Source organism: Drosophila nasuta, chromosome X (assembly GCF_023558535.2).
Source record: "Drosophila nasuta strain 15112-1781.00 chromosome X, ASM2355853v1, whole genome shotgun sequence".
NCBI lineage: Eukaryota > Metazoa > Arthropoda > Insecta > Diptera > Drosophilidae > Drosophila > Drosophila nasuta.
In genome coordinates this window covers 20,049,999-20,072,832 of record NC_083459.1, presented here as the reverse complement: position 1 = coordinate 20,072,832, position 22,834 = coordinate 20,049,999, and the positions used below count along the sequence as shown (strand labels likewise).

Here is a 22,834-nt window from a genome sequence, read left to right as displayed (position 1 = left end):
AGTATAGTCAAATATTTGAATAAATCGCTTTTACCTTTGGCTCCCCAACAATTGGGCGTAATAACAAAACATTATATTATAAGAGAGTTTTGCTGGTGCAGGAAATTCAAGTATGATTTACAGTGAGTAAAATAACGGTAACAATAACCGTAACAATGGCAAGAACAAGAACAAGAACAAAGGTGCAGAGGAAGAGGGAAAAACCAACCCACGCACAGTCAAGAGCCAGAGCCAGAGAGCTTGGGCATTGAAAACTCGAATGTGGTAAACAAGCAGTGAGAATCATTTCCATTTAGTTTTCCCCACGTCTATCTCTGTGAGTGTGTGTACACAACACTGTTGTGTGTGTGTGTGTGTGGGTGTGTGGTGGGTGTATGTGTGTATTTATGTGTGTAGTTGCCATGTTTTTAATCCACTTGAAGGCACTTAAGTCAGATCACTGCCCAGCATAAATGCGCCAAGTGAAGTTGTCTTTACAGCTTGTACGTTACGTGTGTGTATTAAAATTCATATTTCCACAAAATTCTACAGAAAGAGAGAGGAGAGTGGAGAGTGAGAGAGAGAACAAACGTTAAACTAATAACAATACAATGCCAGTTCTTTCGAGTCTCTGTGTCAACACCCTGTGGGCGAAAGTGAGACACTTTTTTTTTGCATTTTTATTTATTTCTCTTCTCTACTTTTTTCTTTTTCTTTTCTTTTGGTTGCCCTTGGTTATGCACAACTAAATAAATATGAAAGGAGAAAGCAGATTTTTCATGCTTCGCGCCCATTTACTGTTCATATTGACACAGCAAAAAGTTTTCTATGCCCCAGCTACAACAAGTGGAAAATGTTTCGAGCAATATGCAATACGTTGGGGTAACACACTTTGAGTGCATCAATTGACTCGACAAAATACACAACTATAAAATCGCAACACTTTTTCACATTTCCATTATTATTTATTTGCGAAAATGTCTCTTCTCTGCGATGATTTAAGATTGCTTTAATAATAAAGTATTCGAAAGTGGTTTTTAATGTCATACGATTTATGACTGAGAAGCGATATAATAAAATTTCTGTTTTTGTATTTAATTTATCAATTTGACACACTATCAATTACTAGATGAAGTTCGAAGTTCTGCTTCGCAAAGAAAATCAAGATCAAACCTGATACTGATTAGAAACGTTTTTATTTAAAGTTATAATTTTTAATCGAGAATTTTAAGCACATTGAAAGGCTTTTGAATTTAATAAAATAATAAATATAAATTCTTGTTGAAAAGTTTGTTTAAGTTAGAGTTTTGTTATAGCAAAATTTGAGATGATTGTCGTCTAAATATTTTGATATATTTTTAGTGACTTGTTTTATTTACAAATGATCGCAAGCTGATTTTGGTATATACAAAAACTTCTGTTTTCTGAAAAGAATAAAAATCGTGGAACTAACTTCAGAAATACTTTTGTTAGGTAAAAAAAACTCTTAGTGGCTTTGTCTGACAATCAGGTATATTTTCCACTCTATTGTATATTTTTAATGTACATATAATCGAGATTAAGGTTTGTTAGAACTAATTTGGAATAGAAACATTTAGTTGAATACGATTACTGCTATATTATTTTAATGACTTGCTTCATTTATAATTAATCCCAAACTGATTAACTGCGCATGTGTTATTGCAATTATCAAATTAGGCAAACAAATTTGGCAGTAAAGTGAAGTTGAGTAATATTCACACTTGATGAAAATCCTTCACGCCCAGCAGCAGCTGCTGAATGAACCTTATGAATATATATGTATATATGCTTGTGTGTGTGGGTGTGTGTGTGTGTGCTCGTAAATGCGTGTTTGCGCAAACTATAACAAGAACAATAATAACAACAATGAGTTTTGTTGCTGGCGAATACATGGCGTATGCGCAACGTATTAGACTTGCCACACGCAGTTTGCTGACTAAGCGAAAAACTTCCGTCTTAGATTACGCCGAGACCACTAACTGGGGGCAGCTGTGCGTTGATCGAAGACAGAAGCCAGCAGGCAGAAGGGTTGCCTTCAAGATGCGAGAGAGCGGCGAGGAAGCGGAAAGATGAACAAAATGGCGGCGCACGTTCGACGCTTCACTTAATTAAGCGCCTTTTTGTCTGTTTTGTCTGTTGTAAGTTGATAATTGAGGTTTTGCCGGTTTCCAGTAAAAGTTAATGCCCTCCTCCTCCTCCCACCCACCCACGAAAAACCCAAATTAGAAAAGTGGCACAACAAAGGCGCCCACGGCATCCAGCAAAAAAAAAAAGAAAAGAAGAATGGGAGCCATTGTACGAAGCAGCAGCAACGGCAGCCCCATTGGCATTGCCTGTGCCAAATAAAAGGCTAGCGAGAAACCCAAAAAGAAACAAAACACACACAACAAAAAAAAAAAGAAAAAAGAGCATCATTTAACAGGCCGAAATAAGCGCAATGATAACTTAAGTATATTCAAAAAAAAAAACGAAAAAAAAAGAGACCAGCGAACAAAAGTGAATCGAAAACAAAAGAAAATGTGCCAAACATCAGCAAATAGGCGAAATTGGCGAGAAACAAAACAAATAATTTCAGCTGGATGTAAATGAAAGTCACGAACCGAATCCAAAACTGAATGTCATTCCAAAATACAGTGAAACAAGCTTGATGCCGAGCTTGAGGAGCTCTTAAGGGCAGTTAGGACAATCATATTGCCGCTGAGCGGTCATTAAAAAACGTTGAAATCTCTTAACAATATTAGTTGAACAATTTCAGTTGTGCTGCGCACCTAATTCGCTTAACGAAGTTAAGACGAGAATGTTTCAACATATTTAATAAAGACGTTTATTTTTTTATTTATTTTTTATATAGGCAATTTAAATGCTTATAATTACGTGCTAAGATTAAAAATGGCATTTTTATCTTAAATTTTAGTCAGTTTATAAAAGTGTTTTTAAGTTACCAATTAAACAATTTTCTTAGTTTTTCTGTATATTTGATTTTACGATTTTAAAAGGTTACAATTTATTATTGTTACCGTTTGTTCTGAACTTATTTCATTTATAATGTTTTTTTGTTTATGTAAAATATTTTTAAAGCACATTTCGTAGATTTAAATTCTGTCTTTTTTTTATATAATTTGAGTATTGAATTAATTTAATATTATTTGCAAGTAGAACATAAAAATCATTTAATATTATTTCTAAAGTTCAATTCATATATTTAAATTTTCTAATGCTTGCTTTAAGCTTATAAATGAATCGAATGAGTTGAATACGCTTTACAAATGGAATTTCAAATGAATTTTCTTAAATGTTTCATACAATAAATTGCGATTAACCATTTGCCGCGTAGTTTGCTTTACCTTTAAGCCACAATTGTGATAGTTCTGTGAGAATTGTTGTCGACACTTTGAGCACTATTAAATTGTGGTTATAATGCAAAATGCGATTTAATCTAATGTTTATATGCCATGGCATAGCAATGAACATCAGCATGTGCTCAAAATGTAGTCATAAATTGTTCACGTACTAGAAACAGATGTTCGGCTCCCAAATAAAAAAAAAGAAAGGGATTGTTGGAGAGGTATTGTGTATAAATAAGGCTTGAAAAAGTGGCAACAAAATGTTTGCATTGTGGTCACAAGGGAATTGCAGACAAAAAAAAAAGACCGAAAAAAAATGTGAAAAAATGAATTAAATCTCAGTCCAAAAGACGCGAGTGGAACTAGTTCTACTCGAATAAATGGCACATACTATCTTTGTGTGTGTGTGTGTGTGTAAGTGTGTGTCCACTTACACACACATACATATAGAGTTCGCAGTTTACTGAGGGCAAATTACTCTATTGTTGCGGCAGGCACCATAAAAACATAATCCACATAAAGCTTTTAACACACTTACTTACAAACACTCTCGCCCACGCGCAAACACACACATACACACACACACACACACACACACACACCAACACTCACACTCACTCGCAAAGGAAATTCGCTGTTGTTGTTATGTAACAATGACTGACGCTTAAGCTGCTGTGTCATTGCGTATCCGCCGTGTTAGCCACTGACCAACCGCTTAGCAGCAATAGCTGTAGCTATAGCTGCAACAGTCTTTGCCTTTCGCTTTGGCCATCTGTTCTAACAACTAACAACCCCAGTCGCTTATATAATTTCAACAGCCACAAGACTCAACTTCATCTACTTTTAACCTTTCTTTGACCAGGCAAAACAAACAGGAATTTAAAATATTAAACCAAATATGAATAAATTAAGAACTAGCACTTCATTGAAATTGAAAATTATATAAGACAGAATAAGAGGAAATTTATAAATTTTGTTTTAGTCGAGTAACGCAGTTGATGACAATTTTTCTAGAATTACTAAAAATTGTTACTAGGAAATATGATAGACAACAAAATTGATAATAGAATAATAAAACTACTGATAAAAATTTGATATTAAGAATATTTACATTAAAGATTAAAAAGTTTAGCTTACAATTGCCATAGAAACAGAATTAAATATAAAACAATGAATTGAAGTGCATATAAATTTATAAATTCAATATGTGGAAGTGGTTGAGAATTTTTTTAAGAATATTGGTTATATTGATTATTAACAAGTTAGAAAGTACTCGAGTGTGCTCGACTGTGAGATACCCGCTATTTAATTTGAATAAAATCAAAACAGTGCATTATTATGCTTCAAATATTCCAAAAACATACCACAACAATGTTAAACATATACTAAAAGCTATATTTGGTATATTGTTACAGTGTTACTTTAAAAAAATACCACAGAGTGCAAAATATATCATATTAACATTGTAGTATTATTTTTTAAAATATACCGAATTAATATACCACAAAATACTAAAAATATACCAATGACAATATTTGATATAATGTTATAATGTTATATAAATATACCGAAAAGTGCAAAATCTACCATATAAATATTCCGCTATTTACTTTAAAATATACCAAATAATATACCGAACAAATATTAAAAATATACAAAAGACAATATTTGTTATAGTGTTCTAGTACTATTACATAGTTAGCAAAATATACCAGATTGTCAGCTAAAGCAACTATGATCCGTAGTAAGTAGACGTTTTTGTCCATAAAAAAGTATTTCTTATATGTTACATATAACTTTTACAATTTTTTACCGATCGACAAATCCAAATTTTCTGAAATCATAAAAACGATAGTCTGTACCAAAATTCGAAATTCTAGCTACACTCTGGAATAATTCTCTCTAAATTAATATATGAAAAACGAAGAAGTCTAAATTAATCGAAATCAATTTCGCAATAATCCATTTGTAATTTACACTTTTCACATTATTTATTGTTTTTATTGACGTGTCAAGAGCAAGCTTAAAGCAAACAGAAGGTAGGCAATATTGTGGCATATCTATGGATGCTAGTTGAAAAGCAATTTCGTTATCGTTGTTGAATAAAATTTAAAACTTTCAGTTCCATTTATTTTTAATCCAATAAAAATCAGTAGAAAAAAAGCAATGCGTGCTGGACCAAGAAAGTTTCGGATAGGTGAGTTTTTTTTTTTTTATCTGTGAGGATGCCACAAATCCATCCGCATGTGTGAAGGGAGAGAGGATGGGATGGGAGGGGAAGGGAACGAAGTGGGGCAGATTATTGAGTGTCAAAGTCTTTGATTGAGATACGTGTTGATGGGCTGCCAAAAGCAAAAGCAAAAGCAAAAGCAAAACCAAAACAGCTGGAGAGCTGATGTTGTCTCTGTTGACTGGTTGGCATCGTGTGCGTCATTGATAAAATGCGCAATTTTCGCTTTTTGTTTTTTTTGTTAACAAATATTTGCAAGACACTTTAATTTACCACACCTTTTCACCGCACACACATGCAGAAGAAGTTAACAACAACACGAACGAAAAAAAAAAACAGAAAATTGTGCCTGGAAACTGTTGACAACTAAATAATTTTTGGGTTCTAACATTTTAGAGAGACAGAGAATGGCATGAGTTTTTTCATGCTTCGTGCGCCGTGAAACGAGATACGACACACACACACACACACACACACACACATGAGTTGCTTGTTACTTACGCCATGTGTGTAGAAAACGAAACAACTTGAATGAAGATGAGTTTGTGTGTGCGTGTGTGTGTGGATGTGCATAACAGAAGAGCGAGAGGGATAGGCAGGGTAAAAGTTACTCGGATGACACAGAACCAAACAGCCATTAAATATACGAGACCCACATTCAACACACACAAACACAGAGACTAAAACACCCACACATACATACACACACACATAGAATGCGAAACACCTTGTTGATTGTTGGAACCACAAAACGCCACTCTTGAGTCAAAGTCAGAGTCAGAGCCAGAGTCAGAGTCAGAATAGTGTCTAAGGGGACGACGATTGTTTATAGCAGAGCATACACAAGGTAGTGAGCATAGACCGGTAGCTAAATATTTGTAAGCACTGTACGAACATACTTCACTTCCCTCTCTCTTTCTCTCTGTTGCTTTCAATTTGCCAATGTTGTTCAAAATTTGCTTGATTACAGTTTGCCTTTTGATTTTTCTGTGGCTTGCTTTGATGCCACACTACACAGCAAATTATTCAGTTTCTTCGATTAATACCCTGTAGAAGTGGCAGCGAAATAGTAATAGTTAAAACTCGATAACTTTAAATAAGAAATAAATAAAATTTGAGCAGCCCTATTTTAAATAACAAACAAATTGTAATGTTGTATGATGACAGCTTCGAAAGCACATTTCATCGATTTGAATTTTTTAAAGCTTATTTTATATTTAGTTCAAACTTGTCCAATATTCTTTACAAGTGGAATTCCGAATGCATTTCGAAATATTATATTTACAATCATAGATATAATAAGAAATCGAATTGTTTTTACCTTGAAATAGCTTAAAGCTTTCCTAGTAATGTTTAACTCTTTACAAACAGAACATATTTTTACATTTTTACAGAAATATGACATTTTCGATTTGATTTAATAAATATAAAAAGCTTCTGATTAGCAAAAAAAACAGATGTTTAAATAATTTACAATCACTTTCACTTTATTGCCAATGGCTTTTTAAATTTCAATTATAAGTGAAGTAAAGTAAATATATAAATAAATGAATAAGTATTTAGAAATAAATGCAAATAAGAATAGGCAACTAAATCAATGAATTCCAGAAATAATAAATTAACAAAGGGAATAACGCAATAAAAATATAAAAAATTAAGAAATAAATAAAAAATAAATAAAGTAATACTTAAATAAAGACAAATAATAATAAAATTAATGATTAAGACGAAAGTTAATATTCTTAAGTAAAAATTAAATTTGTATGAAAATTACACAGAGTATATTGCAGTCGCCGCATTCTTAAACAAAGAAAGAATTTTTTTAGCTTTCTTGTTTGTGTTTTTTTTGTTGCTGTCTTCACTCTGTTGTTGGTCTCAGTGCAATGTCAACAAGATTGTAAATTGTTATATTTGCTTGTCTTGTTGCTATTTTGACATTTGCGTGTTGGCGTCAATTTAGAGAACGTCAACTTATTATGTAAACTGCAGGCGATTTTATTAGCCACATCTACGTCTGCAGCTGATAGATGTTGAAGGCAGAAGCAGAAACGAGATGTATACACAAATGTTGTTTGGCATTATACGAATCGAATTTATTGTGATTTTTATGGGTTCAATAAATACAAACAAAAAGAGAAAGAAAGTGAAAAAAAGTAACAGGAAGTGTATCGCCTATGACATTCATTGAATGAGAAAAAAAGCTTTTAAAAACGGGAGCAAAGGTTGTCGGCTTTTTACATGCGACACTCACTCGAACACTCACTTGTGCACTCGCACACTTGTATTCACACACACACGCACACACCCAGTTGCTTTTGGCACCCCTTTGCTCAGTTGTCAAGCGAAGTGAATTTAAGTGACAGCTGTCTGTGTGAGAAGTGCCAACCTGAGCGCTTGCTTTAGCTTACCTGCTTCCTTGCTTACTTGCTTGCTTGCTGTCATCAAGGCTCTTGCTCGCTAGCTAGTCAGGTGTCTACATCTTCCGGCCTCCGCTTCAGCCTCTCATTATACCCACTACCCAACGAATAAAAGGGTATTATAACTTTGTGCCCTCAGGAAATGAATGTAACAGGCAGAAGGGGCCATCTCCGTCCCATTAAGTCAATATGTATATATCATATTGTCATATCCGTCTGTCTGTATATTTGAATACTAATATACTAAAAACAGCCCTTGGCACATTTCAGTATTTTTTCGGTATATTTTTAAAAAGTAATTTCATTAAAATTGGTAACAACTTTGATTTACTTAAAACAACCTTTAGTATATTCTCATATTTTCGGCATATAAATTTAGTATATTTTGAATAAGTAGTTTCATTAAAACTAGTTCTATATCGATATACTAAAACAGTCCTTGGCATATTTTAGTAATTTTTGGTATATTCTTAAAAAGTTATTTCATTAAAATTCGTAATTATTTCGATTTACTAAAAACAACCTTTAGTATATTCTCATATTTTCGGCATATAAATTTGGTATATTTTGAATAAGTAGTTTCATTAAAACTAGTTCTATATCGATATACTAAAAACAGTCCTTGGCATATTTTAGTAATTTTTGGTATATTCTTAAAAAGTAATTTCATTAAAATTGGTAACTAATTTGATTTACTAAAAACAACCTTTGTTATATTCTCATATTTTCGGCATATAAATTTGGTATATGTTATTTTGAATAAGTAGTGTCATTAAAACTAGTTCTATATCGATATACTAAAGAAAGGCTTTGGCATATTTCAGTATTTTTAGATAAATTAATTCGGTATATTTAAAAAAATAATTTCATTAAAACTAGTTCAATGTCGATATACTAAAAACAGTCGTCGGTATATTTTAGTATTTTTTGAGGTATATTAATTCGATGTATTTTTAGAATGCGATTTTATTGAAACTAGTTCTATAACAATATACTAAAATCAGTCGTAGATATATGTTAGTATATTTTCGGTATATTGGTTTGGTATATTTTTTTAAATGTGATTTCATTAAAACTCAATATATTAAAAACAGCCTTCGGTATAATATTTTAGTATTTTTTTTCGCTATACTAATTTGCTATATTTTAAGAATAATACTGTATTTGGTTTGGCATTTATTCAAAATGGATGGCAGGTATCTCACAGTCGGGCACACTCGACTGTAGCTTTCTTAGTTGTTTTCATTCAACACTTTGCGTGCACGTTCCTTTTACTTTTGCTTATTGTGTTGCCTCGACATGGCTTCGCATCTTGCTCGCTCCGTCTCTCACTCACTCTTGGCGCGTGTGCAAGTCAAATTATGTGGAAATGAATTATGGCGCGCACGCTGCGACCAAAATGGCAACGATCTCTGCACAACACACAACACACAACGCACTGAGAAAACCCTTCGAGAAGTCACAGCGCGGAGTTGTAACCCAAAAAGCACAGCAGGACTCGGCACTTGGACTCATTAGCTGGCATCAGCGAAAAACAAAAAGCCAACAGCCAAGTCAAGCCAAGCCAAGCCAAAAGCCAAATGTGTGTGTGTTGTTATTAATATTTGTGCGCAATTCGCTTTCACTTTTACTGTTGCTGTTGCTTTTGCTTTCACCTCCCCCCATTTTCTTTTTTTCCCGTCAATTTGTTATGGATTAGCTTCAAATGACTTTTTCCGCCCAGTCCATAGTTCATCCATCAACTCCTCCTCTGCCTTCTGCTATCGCATGCACATTGCGCATACGCCGCGTGGCATTCTGATTTATATGCCCAATTAATAGCTCGATTTGCAAAAGCCCAGCCCATTGTAATATTGTTTAACGGCCAAATGATTTCCACGGCACAGTAAGACAGTCAGCAAATGAATGCTTTCGATTCAAATTTCAGTTTCAATTTCAGTTTCAGTTGCTCTGTTCATAAACCTTTCATATGCACAGCAAAAATGCAAATTTGTGAAAGCATCAAGTTCATGCATGCACAAATTGGAAAATGCCGAATATCTTCTCTATGGTTGTTCTCTTATTTTTCTTCTTTTTTGTTGTTTTTTTCCTCCAATACGTAAGAGTGCGGCGTCAACTATTTATTAGTGAGATTTATTTCACACTCTGTAGATACTCTCCGTAAAAGTATTTTGCAAAATTTTGAGTCAATTAAAAATTTCGATTTCGGATTCAAAGTATTTTTCATCTACTTTGCTTTTGCAAAAAATGTGTTAAGATAGCTAAAGCAAATATTTAATAATTTAAATTAAATAAACATTTGTCAAATTCCAATAAAAATTGTTGTGTGCATTTCTTTAATTAAGCTTTTTTCATCTCTTTGTTATATTTTATGTGTCATGTGACTGTGAAAACTAAATTCAAGATATTTATTTTTTGCTTGAGCTGAGATCATTAAACGAATTATTTTGTATTTCATGAATATTTTCTAGAATAGTTTTCTTAAACTCTAATTGTTGAGTGTATTTTTTCACTATATATTTTCAATTTTGAACTTCATTTGTTCTATTTAATTTGCCATGTGACTGTGAAAACCTAAATCAAGATTCTTCTTAAGTTGTTCAGTTGCACTGAATAAACATTGTTGTGTCCATTTCAAATGCAAATCTTTTGTTCATTATGTATCTTTATCTTTTTTAACATTTTATTTCCAATTTGTCTGTAAAATCACAATTTAAAATACGATATCTATTTTTTATAGACTTAATTGAATATAGAAGGAACTCTCTAGTGATAGGGTATAGTTTTAAAATCGAAATTCAGGCAGCACTGCATAAAAATAGTTTGAAATGAGCTCGAGAGTTGCTGGTTGTGCGCTGAGCTCGAAAAAAAAGCGGTAGAGGGGCATATAAAATCTGGTAGTAAAGTGTGCAAAAGTACGCGTCCGGCAAAGTTTTGTTTTGGGCTCTGTTTGGAATTTTGCAGTTGGTTTTGCAACCGTTCAGCAAAGTGGGGCAATAGTTTGTTTTGGGGCAAATCAGAGATTTTGATGGCCAACGAAATGGAAAACAGCAGTGGGTGAAAACAATAATGCCGTATGCTATACTACTTAAAAGGGTTCACACAGACGCGTATTGATTATTTAAACGAACGAGTTTTTCGAGCAAACAGTTGAAAGCGAACAAAAGGTGCGAACTGTGTGCTGTGTAGTATTTGTTTTGGACTTTGCAACCTTGTCTTACAGCTTCTTTGAGTATATTTACTTTATCATTCCTGATTACTGTCTTACTTACTACTTATTTCCTATTTGCTGTTTGCCTCTCTGCTATTTGCAGTCTCTTATTTGCTTTGACTTTTGTAATCAGTTGAACGAGCAACGAACAGCTGGATGGCAAAAAAGATTCGGGGCAGCTCTTTAGCTCAGTTCAGTTCGGTTCAGTGGCATTTCTCATTCATAATACGTAAATCTCAGTGCCAAGTTGCCAAAGTTGCCGCCAAATCTTGTTACGCTCAATTGACGCCAGCCACAACAAGTTGCATTAACAATTGCGAATACGAATAAGCGAATGACTGTGAATACGAGTGGGAAGCATGATAAAAAATACGAAAGAAAATATATACACACAAATGTTTCACTGAGCCATGGACTTTCTACTTTTATTTCGCTCAGTCAAAATAAAAAATATTATACACAAGTATGTGACTTTAAGATATTCCACTCTGATGTAAGACACAAAGTGCAGAGTCACGTAGCTATAAAGTTTAAATTAATATGATTCCACATGCAAAAATGTGCAAGATATAAATGTGAATAGAGTGAAGAGAGAGACAGAGAAAGAGAGAGAGAGAGGAAGTCTGTATGAAGTATGATATGCAACTATTTTTATTATAAATATTATAAATATGATATGCAACTATTTTTGTTAAAGAAATTCATTTAAAAGACTGTCCAGAAATAGCTACCATTAATTTATCTGCCTTTTGCGATGCACTCTCTATGTCATTCTCTAATTTGACAGCTGCAGCAATGTAAAATCTTTTTATTTAAAATAGCATATTTCAAAGTGGATCATAGTAAATTTATTTTTATACCCACAGGATAGAAGGGTATTATGGTTTTAATATATCTTGTACTTCCATGGTATATTTTGAATGTAATATTGTAAAGATATACCAAATATAGACTTCGGTATATTTTAGGATTTCCAGTATATTAATTTGGTATATTTTGAATGTAATATTAAATCGATATTCCAAATATAGTCTACAACATATATTAGTATTTTTAGTATATTAATTTGGTATATTTGAAAAATAATACCGCACTGCTTGCTTGTAGATCACACATGAGTGAAGCTTACATTGTGGCATTTAAATTAGAATATACCGAAGTGGATCATAGTGAACTTTTTTTATACCTGCTACCCGTAGAGTAGAAAGGTATTATAGCTTTGGTATATTTTGTAGTGAATGATATGTTTTGAATGTTATAGTAGATCGATATACTAAATACAGCCTTCGGTATATTTTTTTTTGAATTTTTCGAGTAAATTATTTAGGTATATTTTTATTGTAATAGCAGATCGATATATTAAATGTAGACTTCGGTATTATTTAGTATATTCTTCAGTACATTTATTTGGTACATTTTAAGAATAATACTGCAATATTACTGGTATATTTTGATTGTAATAGCAAATCGATATACTAAATGTAGACTTCGGTATTTTTTAGTATATTCTTCAGTACATTTATTTGATACATTTTAAGAATAATACTGCAATATTTTGCTTTCTTACTTGTTTTTATTTATTTTTGCTTTATTTCATATCATATTAAACTTAAAAGTGGGGAGAGTATTTTAAAATGTATATTCCAACTGTGGATGCAGTTGGCGAAAGCGAAAAAAGCAGATAGACGGACAGACAGACAGACAGGGAAAGGGATGCACAGATGCACTGATGTGCTGTGATGGTCGTCATTACAGTTAAATGCTTTCTGCTGCTTTTCCGCTGAAGTATTCGCGACTTCTGTTGAAAGTCAAGAAAGTGGCTGCATTCCGTTGTTGCAAGACATGAATGCGAACGCGAACGTGAACGTGAATGAGAACGCCAAGGCGAATGCGAATGTCTGCGAGAACGACAATGTGACTGTTGAATGCGCTCAATAAAATTCAAGACCTGAGGATTTACAGTGCGATATAAACTAAATAAAACAAAGTGGACATCGGACATGACAAAAATGTAGAAACGGGAAAAAACAAATGTTGCAACTTTGGAGTTATCAGTTTACATACATTGTATTTTTAAGAATACACAATATATCATAATATATTAGTGATGAGTAAAATCTACAAATTAACGAATTGGCTTGGCAAATTTTTAACTTAAATTTTAACCAATATGCAATCAATTAAATAATTGAACAGATGGCATCTTAGGTCAATTCTAAGTTAGAGATTTTCATACAAATATTCGTTATTTATAGTTGCTTCTTTTAAGTTTAAATCACAATTTTTTTACGGTTTCAATCGCTTCGTGATTCATCAAATTAGTAAAATGAAACATCAACGACATTCTTAAAATGCCCGTAGTTTTTCATACCATAATAAAAACAGTATTTTATTGCATTTTTATTATAAAGTTGTGTGGATTTTAATGCAGTTTAATATGAAGCAAAGTAGGTGCAACCATTTTATTACGCTTATTACAAAGCATAAATATTATTTACCAACTTAGTGGCTTTCTAGTTGCATGCTAAAAATGAACTATCATTAGTTTATATTTCTATGATTTTTATCTTTTCGCTGCTAGCGTAATGAAAAAAGTGGAAACAAAAGCACATTAATATTTGTGCGATATTAGAAAAACTAAACTAGCGATAAATTCTATTTACTGCTTAGAAAACTATCTACTAAAATTCTAATTTTATCATACTTTGCTTTGCTTTTATTGTGTTGCTTTATAAGAAATAAGATTTATAAAGCTTAGAAAATATCAATTTGTGTGCTATCACAAATACTTAAAATTATAAAGCTTAAACAAAAATATAAATTCTCTTCACTGAAACTATTATTATTTGAATTTTTGTTTTATTCATTCATGAATTAAAGTTGGCAGTCATTTTCTTAAATTATACTTCAACCATACCCTTTTGGGTTATGAATCGACAGGGTATTTTAACCTTTAGATGATACCTTTGCTTTTGTTTTCGTGCCATGTAAGAAATGAAGTTTATAAATCATCAGATTAAAATGAGCAAGGGCAACGCGCATTTATTGGCATTAACCCGACGACGTCGAAGTCGCTGCTCGTTAATCTTAGTTAGCCACTGGCTGGCTACACAAAGTAGAAGAAGAAGACGAAAACGAAGTCGAAGGAACTTACTTGCAACACATTCAGTGTCAATTCTTCATCCTCACCATCACACTTGAGATTTTCACAACTTTACACAATTTTAATTCCTTTTAATTTGTATCTTAGCACGGCGAGTCCTTAACGTGAGCTAAGTATCCGAATTCCTTTCATTTACCATTTTATGGAAGGGCAAATTAAGAGTGTAGTCGACCTCTCTTTACAAGTTCGCTTGTTGTCTGTAAATATCGTAAAAATACACAGTAAATACTCGATAAACTTGAAACGAATTTCAAGTCATTTACTTCTTGTTCGCTTTATGGACTTTCACTAATGCTCACAATTAAATTGATTTGATATATATGTTTATCTGTTTTTATTTCTATTGTTGAAATGTATGTGCAATTTTTAAAAAAAGAAAATATTTTAAATTTTTATACAGTTTGTATTTGAATCTGAAAAGTGAATGAATAATATTTTAAACATAAGAGAAGTGATTCAGAAAAGTGAGCAGGAAATCATTTAAATGTCACCAAATTTTTAGTTTATATTTAGGAATGAATTTTTAAAATTAAAAGATAAATTTGAAATTTAAATACAGTTTGAATATGAGTTTAAAAAGTAAACAGATAATGAATTTAAAAATTGGAAGTTGAGAAGTAATTTAAAGTGGCATATTGCAAAGTGGATTGTAGTGAAATCGTTTTTAAACCCGCTAGAAGGGCATTAGAACGTTGGTATATTTTGAATGTTATAGTATATCGATATACCAAATATACCCCATTATATTTTTAAATTTTTAGTATGTTAATTTAGTATATTTAGCTTTGCTTAATGAGTAGTAAACACAAATTATTATGAAAGTTAATAGATAATATTTTAAATATTACCAAAGTTTAAAATTAAAATTTAAGAATTAAACAGATAATATTTGAAGTACTAATCATTTTCAAAATTCTCTAATTTATGCATTTAATTTATTGGATCTTTTTTTAATTTCCATGCTTCTCAATACTTGTTCAGTACACAGAAAGAGGGAAATGTTTCGTCCTTTCTGGCTGCTGTGTGTGTGTGTGTGTGTGTTTGTGTGTGTGTTTCGGTTTCAGGGGCAAGATTTATGTGCAGTCAACTTAAAGCGGACCCCAAACAAATAGATACAATGGACAAGCTGATGGCCAGTCTCAATTTGTATCCATGTATTCGTATCTTGGCTTGTGTATCTGCAGCTTCAACTGTAGTTGTAATTGTATCTGTTGGCGGAGACAGAGAGGGAGAGAGGGAGAAGTGGAAAATTGTTGTGCGGTCCACAAAATTTGTACGCGTCAGCATATTTAATTTAATCGCTCTGCCAGAGGGAGACAGAGAGAAAGAGAGAGAGGAAATTGTCACCCCAGGTTCTGTCTAAAGCTGAAACATAAACCATTTCCATTGGCGACATTTGGCTAGAATGGGAATAAGATCCAGTGACAGTTGTGTGTGTGTGTGTGTGTGTGTGTTGGCTGATTATGTTTTGTTTGGTATTGTTGTTATTGCTTGTGTTGGTTATCATTGAATTGCTTTTGCCACACAAATATTATGATTACTGGAATGAGGCACATTAGTTGCTCTCTCACATTTGCCACACATTTTGGCGAGTGGCATCCAATTGTTGTAATGGATGTAGACTCAACTCAACGCAACTCAACTCGATTCAACTCGTCACGATGCGAAAATGTTTGCACACTTTTTGATAGACAGTTTCAGTTGTGAACTGTAACAGTGGCAACTTCGTTCGTTCGTCTCGTGAAAGTGATTGAAAGGCCACCGACAGACTTTTGGCTGAGCAACATCAATTGATTAGCTACTTACTTACTTGCATTTGATTGATGACAACTCCCATTGAACACGTGCGATGATAATTCCCAACTCTCTCTCTCTCTCTCTCTTGCTTGTTGTATCATTCCATGCTCTCTCTCTCTCTCTTCGTTGGTCACTTCTTGCACGGTTATCATCAATCACTCGCACTCGCTCACAATATTTAAACATATGTTCATTCAAAGATTTTTCTGCATCTGTACCAAAAAAATTTCTTTATCTTTCGTCTAAGATCGATTGACTATTTCAATTTTCAAATGCATTGCCATTTTTCCCAACGACTCAAATACTCGAAATCCACATTTAAGCTGGCTATTAAATTGACATTGCAAATTGTCTGCTCGCCATTAGTTTTTCTTTCTGTCTTTTTTTTCTTTTTTAGCCATTTCAGGCAATTTGGCATTGCTTTGAGCCAGCGTCTTATCATGGCCAAAATATCAGTGTGAGAACAATTGCTTTCTTTTCTTGCGGCAGCCTTTGTAATTATTGTCGCCCTCAAGGATCACAACTTGTGTGTGGCTTTTCTTGTCGTCCACTATTTTTATACCAACTAATGCATAGCTTTTAAGACTTATAAAGATTGCCAACTTTAATTGTATAAAGTGTAGATTAGCCCAAAATGTATCATTACGACATAGATTTTGATTTCATTTGAATATTAAATAATTATAAAAGATTAAAAAGAATAATTGTCAAATATTAAAATTATTAAAATTAAAAGTTGATAAGCCATTAAACAATTATATCTAATAAATAATTTTCATAAATTGAAATAAATGAATAGTGTAGAGAATGCAATAAAAAATTTCTGTAAGATTTTAGAGCAAAGAAAGTAAATACTATTTTTTTCTACAAATTTCGATATTATATTGTAATTATTATAATAAATTATTATTTTGATATTCATGATCAGCTTCAACTACTGAGACTATATCTACGATCTACATACTATATGTCCGTCTGTCTGTCTGTCTGACTTTAGCTTTCTTACTTGTTTTCATTTGGTATTATTCCAAAAAGTATTCTAATTATCACTATTTTTATAAGTACCAAATAGTTGAGCATATTGCTCGCTAAACTGTCTTTACCTTATAAAGAAATATAATTACTTATAGGATATCTTTAGAATTGTCTGCTTCGTCTAAACTGTTTGTACGTGCTTTAGAAAACGCACTGCTGCCAAATTAGCTTTGTTTTCTTTAGCTTTCTTTGCCTCAACGGGATTTGTGTTTTATGATTATGGGTCGCATAAACACACACACACACATTCGCACCCACACACTCACATGCAGTTTGCTGAAAGAGATTGTCTTCTGTCATGGCCATTTACATTTCATTTGCGCTAAAATTGAAGCCTTTCCTTCAAAGAGGAGCAAGAGGAGGAGGGGCGACGAGAACAGCTGTGTTAATCCGCCAGTTAAATTATATTCAATTGACGAAGCCATTGGCTTTGGCTTTCATCGATTGGATTTAAGCATTGTAGGATTCTACGAATACGACTCTCTTTCTCTCTCCCTCTCTCTCGCTCAGCGATTGCTCATTTAGTGCTGCTGCGGGGGGAGTGACATCAAACGGATTTTCGCACTATCATCAGAGACTGTCACCATCAGAGCATTCCACGAGCAGAGCAGCTCATTTATTCTCATCCAATCGCACCACTCGCCACTTGACTCAAGTGGCCCTTGGACAGTGTGTGGATGTGGCAAGCAGGCAAAAGCGGCGTGTATGTATGTGGGAGTGTGTGTGTGTGTGGAGAAGTCAACCTTCATCCTCTTACTGTTATAATTTTTGGCCATTTTGCTGACGGCTGCTGGTTGTGCTATCATTTGGTTATTCAAATAAATTTGCTTCTTCACTTTCGAATGTACTCAACACTCACACACACACACTCAACACACACTCACACACATGTCTGATGGAAATGTGCGCGCATAAAAGATAATGAAAGTGTTGGCCTGCCCCTTGGGAACTTTGTTGGATCGCAGTTCGCTCTGCGCCTGCAAGTATGCAATGAAATTTTGTTGCGTCAAACAGGTAGACTTTTGCTCATATGTGTGCGTGTGTGTGTGTGCTTGTGTGTGTGTGCATGAGATGGGCACTCTAATACATGAAATGAGCATCGCCAATCCAACTGGCAAGCTAATCAGCGTACAGCATACGGCATCAGTTCTTGCCAATCAAAATGTTTCAAATTAATTCACTGCACAGTGGGCCACAAAGCAAGAGATGACGCTCAAATCCCTACAGAATAATATTGATATGAAGCTTTGGTATATAAATTGTGTTTAATATGTTGTTTGCATTTTTGTAAATTCAATACTAAATTACCATAAATGCATATAAATGAAATTAGTTTTAAAACGTATTTTATTTTATTCAATATTTAATTCTTAAACAAATTTGATTTATTTTCTTTTTAAACTTATTTTATTTTATTCAGTAATTAATTCTTAAACAAATTTGATTTATTTTCATTTAAAATAATCTCATAGTACACATTTAGGCATTTTTTATTTATATATATTTTTCGAATTTCTTTAAGTTCATCATTTCGTACATAGTTTTTGATTAATGTATTTCTATTTTTACGACAATTTATTGCACGCACTTTTCTAATACAAATTTAAATACATATCAACATTTTTTTGGGCGCTGATCAGCACAGATTTCTGCTTTGTACATTCTTGAATCATCTACCAATAGCTTACACTTGTATTTGGGCTCAACTGTTTAGCAACAGTTGATCAAAGGCTCATCAAAAGTGTCTGAAGCAAGCTAGGCGATCTTTATCAATCGCTACCGCTTGACCACGCCCACTTATCACATCCGCCTTCACTAATAACTCGGTCCGCCGTGTTGTCAAGCAGACACACTGAATATGGTAGAGATATAGGCAAATTTTTGGCATCGACGTTTTTCAGTCGCATATTTAAATCAATGACCAGCAGCTTGTTTTGCTTTTATGTATTTTTGTTCAACTGTTTAGTAAGAATCACAACTGTTTGGCAATAGTTGACTAACAGTACCTTAAGCCTTCACTGGATAATCTCGCTGAAGGTATTCTGCCCAACCACGCCCACTAAGCGGAACCGCCTTCACTAATATCTCGGTCCGCCGCTTAGTCGAGACCTCATCAATGGGCTTAGTGCACATAAACTAAAATTTTTGGCATGCCATTTTTTTCATACTCGATCGTTCACCAAACAACTATCTTCAAAACTGTTAAGCAATAGGAACAACTGTTGAGTAACAGTTGATCAAAGGTACTCTAAGCAATCTTTGTGAAACTCGTCTGCCTTACCACGCCCACTTATCACATATGCCTTCACTAATATCTCGGTCCGCCGCCTATTCAGACCCACACACTGAATATGGTAGAGATATAGACAAATTTTTGGCATTAATTTTTTTCAGTCGCATATTTAAATCAATAACCAGCAGCTTGTTTTGCTTTTATGTATTTTTGTTAAACTGTTCAGTAAAAGTCACAACTGTTTGGCAATAGTTGACTAACAGTACCTTAAGCCTTCACTGGATAATCTCGCTGAAGGTATTCTGCCCAACCACGCCCACTAAGCGGAACCGCCTTCACTAATATCTCGGTCCGCCGCCTAGATAAGCAGATACACATGCATTTGGCACACATATTTTAAAATTTTTGGCATGTCATTTTTACACATGATCGATCGATCGCTATATGTTGAGATGCGGCGCAACAGTTGAGTAGCAGTTCAGAAGAAACACGCAAATCTAATTGCCTGCCTAACCACGCCCACTTAGCTTATCCGCCCACACAAATATCTCGGTCCGTTTGATCAACCAATCGAACATCCAAATTTTACACATTCAGTCAAATGTTTGGCAATGGTTTTTTTTTAAATAAAATACAAATAAAAGAAAATAGATTAAATATAATACTTTAATAAAAATGTAAATACTTTGCTGATAGAAAATAATATTATTACTACTACCACTAAATGTTTATTTTAATTATTATTCCTGAAAATAATGAAAAGGAAATACGAAAATAAATAATTTCACCAATTTTAGCATATTTTATTTATGCTGCTGCACTTACACATTTATTTAATTTATACTAATTTGTATTACTTGATATACTTATGTATTTATATTATGAATGCATTCATCTTTTGGTTTGCATAATTTATACGAGAGTTTCGTCTTAAAGAAAATGTGAAAAAAATGCGTTTGTTGTGGCAGAGTAAACAAGATGCTGACCCAAACTTTCTGGCTTTTCAGCATAACTGTGAGATTCTTGTGCAAGAATTTCATATATTTCACATGAATTCACGACTCACATTTACTTACTTGTGTTTATTTTCAAATGTGTACTTATGTTTTCTCGAATTCTTTGCCAACATTGCCAACGAAAAAAAAAAAAAGAATTCCTCACAAAAATTGTGCGCTGTAATGAAAATTTGCTGTTTCAGCCACAAAAGTTGTTGATCTTAAAGCAAGAAGAAATCTTGAAAAGTTTAAGCAATGTTTTTATTTTTAATATAAGCACATTATTTGTGTGCATTTTAAGATATTTTTTATAATGAAAAATTGAAACAATTTTTGGCTAATAAAAGAAATACTTCTTTTTGTAATTCGCATGATATTCTATCAAGGAACAAAACTATTTTGAAGATAGAGGAAAAAAAACTATACTATAAGCAAATTATTTGCGTGTGTTTTAAGTAATGTTTTATCGAAGTAAGTAAACTTGCTTTTAAATGAAAAGTATAAGCAATATACTTTTTTTAATATAGGAAGTTGTTTTTTATTTGCATTTTGAGTGATATTTTATCAAACAAGAAAATTTTAAACAAGATATATTTTTTTATATAAGACATTATTTGAGTGTATTTCGAGTGATATTCTATTCATAGTGCAGCTTTCAAAATAAGTCACTGTCTTTGGCAATCGCAATCTGAGTGTGTTGCTTGTTTATGCAACTTGTATGTGTGGCATGTTGCATGTTGCATGTTGCAAGCAATTTCAATTGATGCATTTGGCGCTGCTTTGAAAGCGTAAAGATTTTGTTAAATAAATTGAATGTATCATCGCAATTTTCGGACTGCAAATCTTCTGTGATTGTTGTTGTTGTTGTTGTTGCACCTATTCCCCGCTGTGACACAAAAACACGCAGCATGAGAAATTCGTGAGGTGGGGAGGGAGTAGTGGGGAAACTTTCATTTCATGTTGTGAACAAAAGCTGCAATTCCAATAAAGTCGTTCATCGCGCTGCATCAGGCGAAAAGTTTCTTGCTGTCAGGCTAACTCTGAATATGCATATGCCACAAAAGACTATCTCCACAATGCGAATGAGTGTATTTTTATTTGTGTGTGTGGGTGTCGCCTCACGAATGTCCACACACGCACACACACACACACACACATGCGTTGTGGCCATAGTTATGTGGGAGCACACAGCTCTTATCCAGAGACTCGCAGCGTTTTATTGTCCTGCGACGTACGTGTGCTCATATTTCACAGCTGCCACAGATTCGCCATTTCATTGCAATGCTCTGCTCCTCGTAACAAGACAATGACCAAGGCCCTCTGCTGTGTCTCCTGTGTCTCCTACACTCCACCTACACTCGCTCGCTATTTTAGGCCACTCATGGCAAACACGCACACGCACACAAAGAGAGTTTTCTCCATTAGGCGTAACTATTTTTTTTTGTGCCCATTATGCCAGACGCATAAATACTTGTACTTTGAGTGTTTGCCTGCCCCCTTTATGCTCCTCCTCCAAACTCCACTTCTAACCCCTCCTCGATTTGAAGCTTCCGTTCACTGTTCGCGCTGTTGACTAATTAAAGTTTGTTGCCGCTAACGCCGCAAAAACGCGTTCGTTTGCATCACACAAATGACGTTTTGCGGTTGCACTTGCAACTTCTTAATGAGCTGCACAAATGTTGCCATAGACACACACACACACACCCGTACACTCGCACACATGGCGTATACGTACTTTGTTCTACTGCATCCACAATGAATTCGCGCTCTTCAGCTTCAGGTGCGGTAACTGTGGCCTTAACACTCACTTTCATGGCAACTATGACATCCAAATAAAGCCATGATGTAATCCTATATAATGTGTGTACATGTCTCAGTGTGTGTGTGTGTGTGTGTGTGTTTGACAGTGTGGTTGGCTAACAAACCACAAACAAATACGTAGCTTGCCATTAAGTACAATTGACAGTCGCTTATGCGTTGTATGTGACCGCAACTCAAAAATAAAAGGGGACAAGAAAACGCTTTATTGTTAATTAAACAAGCGAACTTGAACTTGAAATTAAACTGCACTAGAAACATCGATATTGCAATCTATAAAATTGGTAAAAGTATTTATTGAGCTATACGAATTTTTCTATTGCAACTAAAAAAGAAAATAGATTGAATAAATTCTGTGAATTCATTTCTGCTGTTATATAATACCATATTTATAAAAATTGTTTTTTGTCCAACCATCTCACTTTGTATTTGTCCACAATTGTCATTCAACTGATGAATGCTTTTTCTGTAAATTTAATATTAATTAATTAGGCAATTTACTTATTGTCCAAATAGGCAGATTGAAAATAAAGAAGAGAAAAAAATATGTTTCCTTATAGTATATTTATTATAGTATTATAGAATACTTTC

The 22,834-nt window shown here is 33.5% G+C and overlaps 1 protein-coding gene across 2 annotated transcripts in view; it reads left to right on the top strand.

The window, feature by feature from the left end:
- The window catches only part of LOC132796528 (allatostatin-A receptor), a 158,724-nt gene that overhangs the window by 47,883 nt on the left and 88,007 nt on the right, over window positions 1–22,834 (top strand). The window contains exon 1 of one of the 2 annotated variants that reach the window (XM_060807729.1): window positions 11,628–11,665. The exons of the other annotated variant lie outside the window; for it this stretch is intronic. The gene's annotated coding sequence lies outside the window, so the exon portion shown is untranslated. Of the gene's footprint in view, window positions 1–11,627; window positions 11,666–22,834 lie in introns of those variants that run through there. 2 annotated transcript variants of the gene reach the window in all.